General features: G+C 40.1%; 1 long non-coding RNA gene across 4 annotated transcripts in view; it reads left to right on the top strand.

Moving 5' to 3' along the window:
* Positions 1-5,517: 5,517 nt before the first annotated feature.
* Positions 5,518-11,419, top strand: part of LOC141994900 (uncharacterized) — a 116,150-nt gene continuing 110,248 nt past the window's right edge. Inside the window, exon 1 of one of the 4 annotated variants that reach the window (XR_012641218.1) lies at positions 5,518-5,625. This is a non-coding gene — a long non-coding RNA (uncharacterized LOC141994900). The other 3 variants (XR_012641216.1, XR_012641217.1, XR_012641215.1) reach the window with 3 other exon arrangements.

Below are 11,419 nucleotides of genomic sequence, written 5' to 3'. Positions count from 1 at the left end.
CTTGAATGGAAATGAATTTTAATAGCATTAGGAAACATCTGGGACACGCTCTGGATCAACTTGGGAACTGACTCAAGAGCACAAGGAATGTGCATAACGTTCCTCCTAGCATAAAGGAGGATTCGCTGTGTCAGTGCGAAATCCTTTGATTCTCACATGAAGACTGGGACTCAGATCAGTTAAACTGAATGATTGCAGGGGCTAGTCAGGGAATGTGCACTGAAAGAGCAACTATTAAAAAAAAGTGGGAAACCTGTCAGTTTTGACAGATACTGTTGTACAGTCACGTCACCTAAAAATGGTAATACTTTGTAGTGAAGAGTATGTTTGACTGGCAAGAACTCAATGGAACTCAAGATAATTTTCCCTTCTGGTTAGGACAGTCACATGTTTAGGTAGCATGGACTGTATAGCACCTGAGACAAGACTTAGAAGGAAATATTCTGAGAAGATCTCAAAGCAGATTCTCAGCTGGTATAAATTGTTAGAGCTCCACTGAAGTCCTCTCATGTATTTGACATTTCCTGCGTATGTGTGTAAAATGTATGATAAGGAGTTTACGAAATATTAGGGTTGGATTTAATATTTTGGAATCCAGTATGCGGAACATCACCCTAAGAGAAGGCTACATACTACGTGACAAATATTTAGACTTAAATTCTGGAAAATGCAATGAAATTATATAGGTGGGGAGAAGGGGTGGAGTGGAAGGAAAAAAGTTCCCTTTTCTACCTTCTGTGTTGTGAGGTGTGTAGCTTTTGACAGCTTTCCACTGACCTATGAGATGGCTTCCCACATGAGATAGTCACAAGAGCATGAACATTGCTCAAGTCAGCTGCTTCAGATCTACATATTTATTTGTTATAATTTAATTATCAAGAAGATAATCCTCATTTGCAGTTTGTTCACATAAGAAATTTAGAGCTGGCTGATCACTAAGTACAGTCTTCATTACTTGTATAAACTAGGTGGACTGAAGCTCTAGTCAAGGGCAGTGGTTTTCAACCTTTTTCATTTGCGGACCCCTAAAAAATTTTGAATGGAGGTGCGGACCCTTTTGGAAATCTTAGACGTAGTCTGTGAACCCCCAGGGTCTGCAGACCACAGACTGAAAACCACTGTTCTATGTAACAGCCACCTTTTGCGGACCTTTTAGACATAGACTGCAGATTCCCAGGGATCTGCGGACTCCCAGGTTGAAAACCACTGGTCTAGGATAAGGAGTTTCTATGCCTGTCTGGTGAATATGGGGAAGAATGGTTACTTCATCAATATAAGCTATTTACCCAAGCTGTTTCATCAATATAAACTATTTACCCAAACTCCAGATGGACAGAAGTTCCAGAGGAGAAGGCGCTTCAGACTCCTCCATCTATTAGTGAACGGGGGAAGCATAGCTACAGAGAGCTTCATTTGCACAAGTTATCTACCTAGAATTCCTCCAGTGATTCTTTTTAGGAGCCACCGTAACTGTACACAAACTCCGAACTGGTTGGGTAAGAGAACTGAACTGATGGTACATCTACACTGAGATGGGAGCATGCTTCCCATCTTGGGTAGACAGATGTGCTAATCTGCTTAACCTAGCGTGCTAAAAATAGCAGAGTAACCAGGGGTAGTACAGATGGTGGTTCGGGCCACCTGCCCCAAAACATACCTAGGGGTTTGGGAGGGTTTGCACTCAGGCGGCTAGGCTGCAATGTTTAGCAACTAGCTTGAGCAGAGCTGGGAAGCATGCTCCCAGCTGCAGTTCAGTTGTGGCCTGAGAGAAAAGAGCTCCTTGTGGTGGGGACACTGCTCAAAGGTCCTGTATGCTGTTGGTTCTCCTACCCTGAGGATCCTGCTATGTTGAGAGCAGAGCACATCATGGTGAGAGATGACTCAGGCTGAGGACTTTGCTGTAAGAGTCACTGCAGAGGTGGCTCTTTGATTAGAGACAATGCACAGGCAGCTCTTCAGCTAGGTGCAATACCAAAAGGGCTCTTCGCTGAAGCCACAGAGGATTTAGCAGAGCTAAGTGAACTCCAGTGTGGCCCCTTCTACCCAGCCACTAAATAAAGCTGGAATCCCTATAGCTGGGTCAGGACAGGACAGGACCAGGCAGCACTTCCCACGGGACTGGAGACAGGCCAGCCTAAGTGCACTTTGTGTCTCTAGATCTACACTACCCATTGACACCAAACCAAGAGTTGGAATTTAGTGGAGGGGGAAGTGACCTGGTAAAGAGACTTTACCTATTGGATGATCTCACTGGTGGGGGCGGGGACCGAGTTAATGGACTACTGCCAGAGTTACCATGGAGGTGTGTGTTTTATTGATCATTCCTTTAGGTATATTGTTGATGATGTGTTCCTTTCCTCCCAATACAGTATTCTTTTTTGAACTTTTGAATGGGGAAGTATTGCCTATTAAATGTCCCCAGGGATGGTATTTAGTTATCCTAGAAATTCTGGGTGGGAGGTTGGGCTGGTGATGGCTGGTTTGAAGAAGGACCTACAGCTTTTTGATCGCAATGGCATCTTGCAGAAGAGTTACACTTAGAAAAATAACATATGTATTTGTCATTTTGTGCCACACCAAATTAGATTTTACTCTTGCCCCTTGATCATCTCCTTTTATGCTAGCTTTTCAAATAAGCAACAGTAGACTTAATATTTAAACTAGAGAGGAAGGATAATATAGAGTGCATATTGTTTGGTATTTTTGTCTTCTTGTGATTCAGTCATAAATAATTCATTGTGCAGCATCAATGAACTAGGAAAGGATTCATTTTCTTTGAGCCTGAACATAGCCAAATGTTACACTCCAAAATTAATTAAAAGCAGTTTAGATCAAACATCCTGTAGTGTATCTCGCTTAAACTGAACGTGTAAAGCTGCCAACATTTCAGGCTTTGAAACTCAAAGGATTTTACAGACATTACTTTTATAGATGCTCTGGATCCTGAAGAAGATAAGAGTGGCTTAGTATGGGCTTACCTTATTTGTGATGTGATAAACTACCAATTGTACAGGGAACTTATATTTATGTATCTACAAAGATGGGGGTCTAATTAACCTGAGGGTATTAGGACTCCTGCCCTGCTAAATTAAAAGGCATATGTTAATACAGAGTTGTTGTCATTTCTCAAGGCTTGAGGCTATAAACATACCCAGTTGTAAGTATCAGGTTTCAGAGTAGCAGCTGTGTTAGTCTGTATTCACAAAAAGAACAGGAGTACTTGTGGCACCTTAGAGACTAACAAATTTATTTGAGCATAAGCTTTCGTGAGCTACAGCTCACTTCATCAGATGCATCCACTAGCAGGGGCCGTTTGACGAGCAGATAATCTTACGTACTGTGCTATATTATATTGGTTGGTTTATTTAAAAATGGAAGGAATCTAAATGTCTACAAGTTGGCCCCTGTGCCTGAGTGAAACTGGTGGCTAGATTGGGTGTTTACAGTCCACTCTATGTAAGAGTCAGTGGATAACTGCACTGCCCCAGGACCGACACAGGGAAGGAATAGTCTCTCATGGGTATCTATGGGTTCTAGCTATTTCAGCGAATGAATGGCTTGCATGCATACAGACCTCATTGTTGTTCTAACTTCTTCATATACATACATGGAGCAATAGTTGTAGCACTGTTGGCTCCAAAATCTCAATGATAGAATCCTGACTCCATTGATGACCATGGCAAAACTTTCCCATTGACTGTATTGGGGCCGGTATTTCACCACAGGTCTCTCACTGACACTGAAGGAGATCTTCCTTTTATGCTGGTAGAAGGAGTTTGTCGTTTGCAGGCCACTACTAGTACCTTATGCTTCCTTAGTTAGTCCTAAAGAGATGGCATTATTTATTGTGATCTCATATTAAAGCTAAAGCTCTTCTCCCCAAATGCCAGGTTTTGAAAATGAGAGTCTCAAAGACTTACCAATAATTAGTCACTTCATTTTTAAAAAAATCATGTTTACTTGAATCCAGCAAAACTACACCAGATTAACTATCTTCTTTTAAGTCAGCCAGCTCAGCTTCAATTTAAAGTCACTTGAACAGATTGTTCCTAATGTATTTCTTCCTTGTACAGCATTTTCTTTTTGTGGATTCTTGCCTGTCTGAATATAAGACAGATTCCAAGTGCCAATAATCCAGCTGCCATTGAAGCCAATGCAAAGACTCCCATTGATTTCAGTGGGAGTTGGATCAAGTCCTATAGATGTGGTATAGGTTATGAAATACTGAAATGTTAATTTAGTTGGTAATGTTACTTTACACGATAAGACAGTGGGTGAAATCCTGGCCTCACTGAAGTAAATGGAGAAACTCTCACTGACTTGACTAGGTCCAGGATTTCACCCAGTTATCCTTCTAAAGTAGTTTTACTGCAGGTGACTTACCTACATTTAAAAAAACCCAAATGGGCTTTGCCTTCTTTACTATCATCACCCATTTTAGCCATCCTTTCCCCTTTCTGCTGTTGATCAATGTTCCAGGTTGCAGCTGCTTGCAGGTCATGACCATCTGATATTTATTTGGTAGCCTCTGTAAAACAAGTTGAAAAGGCATCATCTCACTGCATTATTGTAGCTAATACTGTTTTTTGCCAGAGGTTTCCCTTTTATTTAGACCAAGGCATTAGGAATGTTCTAAGATGAGGCAATTATGGCTTCTTGTTTGCTGGATGAACCATGCAGTACGGTTCTGCTCAAGCGTCGCTTTTCATCAAATGCTACTTTTCTGTCCTAGTTACAGTACAGTCCCAGTTCCCTCCCACCACTCCCCCACCACCTTAGAAAATGTTTGAACATTATATGTAGGGGTGTAGTATGAGAGTGACAGGAGGGGTGTTCTAAAGGGGAAAGAGCTGAAAACTTTTTGAAACACTTGCCTTTTCTGTTGTTCATAATCAGTACAAAATAAACAGCTTAAAAATAAAGGCAAAAATACTTATAGCTGTTTGTTTGCTGCTGTTTGGTGATTGCAAAACAGGCTATTTGAAGAGTTTAATAAAAGTTGTTGTAACCCTCCTGGTAAACTCCATGTAGGCTTTTTGATCACCAAGGGTATATGACATATTTTTTAATATCTGCCCTACATTTTGTAAATAATAGTTAGACCTAGTCGTGTACTGAAGTTGTTGTGTTTGTTTGTTTTAATTAGGAAGCTGAGTCAAGCTGGATCCCGTGGCAGATGTTGCCATGTGTAATATAATAAATAAAAGTCTTTATGAGACCTAGCAAGCAGCAGAGCGTTCAGTTAGCAGATGGCAAAATATTAAACTGGCAGTGCAATAATTTAGCTGACTGACTCAGCTGGACCTTGCCCAGGTTTAACACAAGCACGACTCAACTTCCTATATGAAATGTCAATCAGCCCTGGGTTCTTGTGATGGACCTTAACCTTTTTTTTAAATACCGTATGTGATTTTTAAAAAAAGGGCTTTCCAATTAACTAGATGTGGTTACCATATCACTCAATCTAGGCTTAGTGTGATATCTGCTGTGTGAGACTACACAAAATCTTTTAAAATAGAGGAATGTCTAAGAAACAGAAGATGTGCTTCTCCAACTCCTGTACCAGCATTTAGTTTGGATTTACTCAGGAAACCTGTTATTACTGACCCCTCTTGAGCAAAGCAGGTGCTAAAGTTCTTTAGCCTTTCTAATGAATAGTTGTTGTTATGCCTTGTGGTGTTGCACTGTTTAGGCATTGACTTTCCAGTGGAACTTCTAGGGGTAAGTGTATGTGATGGAAAATAATATGATAAAGCATCAGGACCAGTTCTAAATGAACCAAGGTGAACCCCTAAAAGAAGTGGGAAAGTGAAATACTTCCTGTGACCTCCTTCACAAGGTATGTAAGCATGAAATATTTAATCCCCTACTTGCCAATGTAATTTGCAACTGGACATGATAAACTAGGGAAACCTTTGTGGAAAAAATCATCAGTGCAAGTAAGTTCATGCCTTCATATTGTAGGTTATGGGAGGTCATACACAGTTAATAAGGACAAAAATATTTGGGATTTTTCCCTGTGCCATTTTGTTCGTTATCCTCGTTGTTTTTGCTATGTTCTTTGAACAAGTGACTCATAGTACTTATCGTGAACATGCTAAAGGTTCAGAAAATATTTTAAGTTGGGTTGAAAAAATAAATGAATAGTTAAAATAACCATGTCTGTAAAAATACACACAATTGAGTTAAAATGCAGCTTGTAAAAGGGCAAGTTGATAAACACGACAATGCTATTTTAGTAAATGCACTGAACTGGCAAAGACTGTTTAAAACCTCCAGTCCTCTGAGTAAAAAAACAGATCCAAATTTTAAAGCATAGGCCTTCTCTAGACAAAACGTGTGACCTGAATTTCCTCCTGTTCTTTGAGATTTTTGAGGAAAAGTTGGGACACAAAGAATAGATTAAGGTTGAATGCTTTATATCCTCAGTGATTTTATCTTCTGTGGTGAAGCTCTTATCAAATATATAGCATCAAACCACTATAGGGTAAAGGAACAAGATAACCAACTCGTCTTCTTTAGAAAAGACTTTCCCTACACATTAAGGAACTTGGGTTTATATCATTGTAGGTACATGTAGATTTTAATAATCAAAGGGCCTAATTTTGCTTTCAGTTGCTTCTTTGCGACCTCATGCACACAACAGAGGCCCCAGTTTGTGGGTCCGGCTGAGCTATGACTCAAACTAGAAACAAAAGTGACTTTACATCACTTGTTATCCCTGAAGTCTGAGGCCAACCAGGGACAGATCTGGCCTACACTGTATGTTAGAGCAGCCCTTTGGCCACTCTAATTAACACCTGGCTGCCAGTAGCCCAAAAGGGCCAGTACAGCTGCTGGGAGAAGGCTGTCTAGCCATATCCCCCTTTTCCTAGCCACACTCCCTTTGCTGGGACTGCAGTGAGGATGATGTAGAACCACTCTAGTGGCTTTACATCACTTGGGGATGCTTCTTACATTGGGAAATTCCCAGATTGTTGACTAAACTGGTTTTCCACCTGTTTTGCATCCTTCATAGCATTGTAAAGCAGGCAGAACATAGCTAAGGAATTGGGGCCCATAGTTTCCAGTTTGCATTTTGAGATTCATTAGAACAAAAAGTGCTATGTTAAAGTCAGGTTGTATTATAAGTATTGCAAAGATCAGTAGCTATCTTGTGTCAACAGAAAGCAATGGGCTTTCGTTAGCCTTTGAGTTTTGTTGGCGGCAGGGCAGGGAAGATGAGTGCAAATCCCAAGTGTAGTTTTGTAAAATGATGATGTTTGGACAAATGACTCCCTCATTGTATCTTTAATGTAGTCCTCTCCTGGGTGGTTGCTAGAGAAGGACGGATAATAAGGGTTGCAAGTGCTTATAAAAATAGATTGATGTGTGTGGTGTGGTGTCCTATGAAGAAGACAATGCCTTGGCAAAAGTCCTGTGTTTGCAGAAAAGGCAATGACCACACCCTAATAAATATTCTTTTTATGACATAAACTGAACATTTTGGTAGCTAATATAAGAAGTGGATAGTAAAAACCCTCAACCAATCCAAAAACATCTGGCATGAGAGTTCTGTTTGGAATGATACAATTGAATGGAAACACTCTGAATGTCAGAGTACTTCAGAATCACTTTTTATTGCATTGGCACTACAAATAGAGGAAGCAAGCAATTGGGAATGAGCCTCCAAAGCCCTGCCCACACTCTTCTGTATTTTGTTTAGTCAGTCATACACTGCTAAGAAAACATCATGTTTAAAACTGGAATGCATGTCAATGCATGTCAGGTTTTCTAAAAAGAAAAGTATATAAATCATATGGTATAAGCGCCTGGAGAAGACATTGCTGGAATGTGCTGTGTTGGTGGATGTTCCTTTGTGGCCCATTTCCATCTGGCAGAGTTTAGAGCAGCCTAAGACTGCTCTAAACTGCCTGGTTCAATGCAAAACTGCTTTCAGAACCAGAGAACTGTATAACTCTCTTCCTGACAGCCCCTATGTCATTCTCCCCTGAGGCTGTCCCCAGCCTAGAGGCTGAATACAGCATAGAATATGGATTGATCTGTTTTTTCCAGTGAAACATATATCAATGCTTATTAGCTGGTGTGAGGTTTAAAACTGTGTGGTGCTGCATGCTTTCTTATGTTCAATTTGCCCTAAAGCCAGCCCTCATACGAGGGATCAGATTTTCAAAATCATTCAGAACTGGCATAAGTCTGTTCCCATTGAGTGGTAAAATTCCCACTGACTTCAGTGGGAACATAACTGAGTCTGTGCTGAGTGCTTTTGAAAATTAGACCAAAAATTCCCACTCTTGAATAGTTAGTACTGAAGCTTCCTGCTGAGGTTGGGAATACCTTTCCAGGCCATCCTTCAAATACTGTTTCCAGTCTGCTATGGCTTGTACCATACTTCTTAAATTCTGATTGGTACAGTGGACACAAAGATAGTTAACATTGATTCTTTGTCCCCTGAAGGACTGTGGAAATTATATTTTTTGTAACAATGCACAAAAAATGATGTGTCAGGAGAGTAATTTAAACCATTTAAAGATGGCTTAAAGAGAAACTTCTTTGTGAGAAAATTGGGTAAAATGCTGGTGACAGACAAGCAGAGTCCCTGGATACGTGCATCAATTTCTGCCACTGGCAGATCTTGTGTGCATAATAAAACTAAACTGCTGAGGCCAGCATGAGATTGAAACCACACTTATTGTCACACACCTTTATGGGATGGTAATATCTACTAGCAAAGGTGACACAGCTATCTGCCAGACACAAAAATGAGCTCTCCCACACTGCAAGACGAGCAAAGAGGGGGAATCAATAAATCATAAAGTTAGTTGAGACTTTATTTATCTTTCATGGCGTTCCTTCATTCCAACCCAGAATCCCTCAGGACACTAATTCATTTATTGCATTTGATCGTTATGAAAACACATCAAGGCTAGCAGGCTGTGTGAATTTAGGTAAGCAGAGACAATGTATATCATTCATTAAACAGGCTTTTGGATGGGTCAATTCAAAACTTGGTTACAATTTGCTGTAATCTATTGGGTTATAACTCTGCTTCTGAATTGTATATTGCTCATCAAAAGAAAGGTTTTAAGTAATATGCCTTTACACGGAGTAAAGAATTCTGTTGATGTCAAAGCAACAATAATTTTATTTTGGAAACTTACAGTAACAGGTAGTAAAAATAAGATATGAGGCTATTTTCTCTGACATAATATCACTTTTAGTCATTAATGTCTACATATAGGTTCTGTATAGTTAACTGAAGAATTTAATTTAGGCCCCAGAAAGCAAGGAGGTATTAGTAATATTTTCATTGTTTGCCTTTACACCCTTTTAAAGATCCCTAAGTATTTTATGGTTTACATATAGGGCTCACTTCACCTGCCACTGAAATGAAGCCATCTTGGTTTCAAGGGGCACAACAGTACAAGCATAACTATTTAGGACCGGAAGTGAAGATGAATGTATCTATTTGAAACTGCAGAGGAAATGTGGCCTGAATTATCTCAGTGTGAAGCAGAGATACTGGGCCCCTCTTCAGATAACAAATAACCCTCTGTGATTAGCTTAACTCCCAATATTGGATTATTTACCGTCTATTTCATGCTTTTAGAAAAGAAAGGCAAAAGTAATTACCTAATCCCAAGATTTACATTTTTAGCCGCAAGTGGCTTTAAGCTAAAGGCTGCCTTCAAACCCTAGAATGAACACATCATGCAAAATTAATGCTGAATATACTGCTGAGGAAATTACTGAACTGTGTTCTTCCTCCAGTGAGGTGTGTTTTGTTTTGTTTTTGACAGTTGCAATGAAAATGTCATTCAGATACTGGAAACAGGTGTCACAAGAATATGAACCAGAGAGAGCAGGAGAGAATGGACTTTCACCTCCTTCCTTCAGAAAATGTGACTTGTGGTGCATAATACTGCAGTCTATTAAAAAAATCAGAATGAGGGATTCGTTTCTTTAAAATAATCAACATGGGAAATTGGAACTTTCATTGCAGAACTTGGGATTTGATTGTTCCGATGAAGTAATTGGGAACAGGATTAGCCCTTTAAGAAGTGAGAAAACTTAGAACAAATATTCCTTTCCTAAAAGAGTAACAAATACATACAAAAGTAGTTTTAGGGACCACTGATTTTTGAAGCAGCATTCCCCCTTGAGGAAAACGGAGAGTGCTACTCAAAACTGATGGTGCAAAAGCAAACTCATTTTAAAGTAGTGGGACAGACTTCCCTGACATGGCCATCATCCAGAGAAACTGCTAAGACTTAAATGAACCCTACAGGCCATCCTTTAAGACATCAGTGAATAATGATGTAAAAGGGAATCTATGACAGAACACCAGATGAATATGTTGGTAATCCCAGTAGAGTCAAGAGGATACTAGATTGTTGTGTACTATCATCTTCATTTTGTGACACCACTGACCACTTGTCAGAAGCAGTGGATTACCTGTTCTTTCTCCTCTTCTTCAATCCTTATTTCCCTTCTTCTCCGTTGCTACTTTTGCTCTGACTCTCTCCTCTGTTTAGGTTTAATGAGGCCCCAATTCAGCAAAGCACTTGCATACACCCTTGCATCTATCCTTCTCCAGCAAAGCGTAAAAGTAAGCACATGTGTGACAGCCTCAATCTTGCCTGACACTCCAGGGACTGATCTGGGGACCTTTAGAGCTAAAAGTCTTGAGGTGCTACAGCAGGAGCCGAAGAGCCAAGTCTTAAGGGCTGGGGGGTTGTGGCAACTCATATCCTCAGTGGACCAGTACAGAGCGGGTCTTGTAGCACACTGGTGAGTACATGTTACATGTTTTACTACTTACAAGTGCAATCACTCAGGCTCAAATTCAGCAAATAAATACAGTTGTCATTAGCAAATTCTTTATTTTTAAAACTTTGCCAGGATGGTAACGTATAGAACTCATCAATATTTCTCTATTTAAATCAGTAGGAGATGTGTGGCTACAGCTCTGTTTGGCTCTTAAAATGTTTTCTCCTCTTAGCGAACGTGACTTTTTTTCCAGAACTTGGTGAAGATGTGTATAGAATGTAGTATAAGGGTAGGTTTCTTTAGTATACAGTGTTCTGCATTCAAGCTGCATCCAAATGAAAATATTTGCCCAGGTGAGTGGGTTTTTTTTTAAATAATGCTAAAACTAATCAGGAACACACTATGCGACAAGCATTAGATGTGCTTATATGGGGCCAGATCCTGCACCTCCTGACTTCAGCGGAAACAGAATAACGTCCATAGGTAGTTTAAATTTGCAGTAGTTTGCGGAGCATTTATCAAAAACAGTCAACTTCAACAATGCAGGATTTCCAGCAGTAGATTTCCACACGCTTTTAGGCCAGTGCCACAGAGTGGATTATACCAAGGCATAGCATATCGCAGGCCTGTCCATTGCAGCAAGGAGAGA

Source organism: Natator depressus, chromosome 10 (genome assembly GCF_965152275.1).
Source record: "Natator depressus isolate rNatDep1 chromosome 10, rNatDep2.hap1, whole genome shotgun sequence".
NCBI lineage: Eukaryota > Metazoa > Chordata > Testudines > Cheloniidae > Natator > Natator depressus.
The sequence above is the reverse complement of the archived record's forward strand: the minus strand, read 5'-3'. Positions and strand labels throughout refer to the sequence as shown.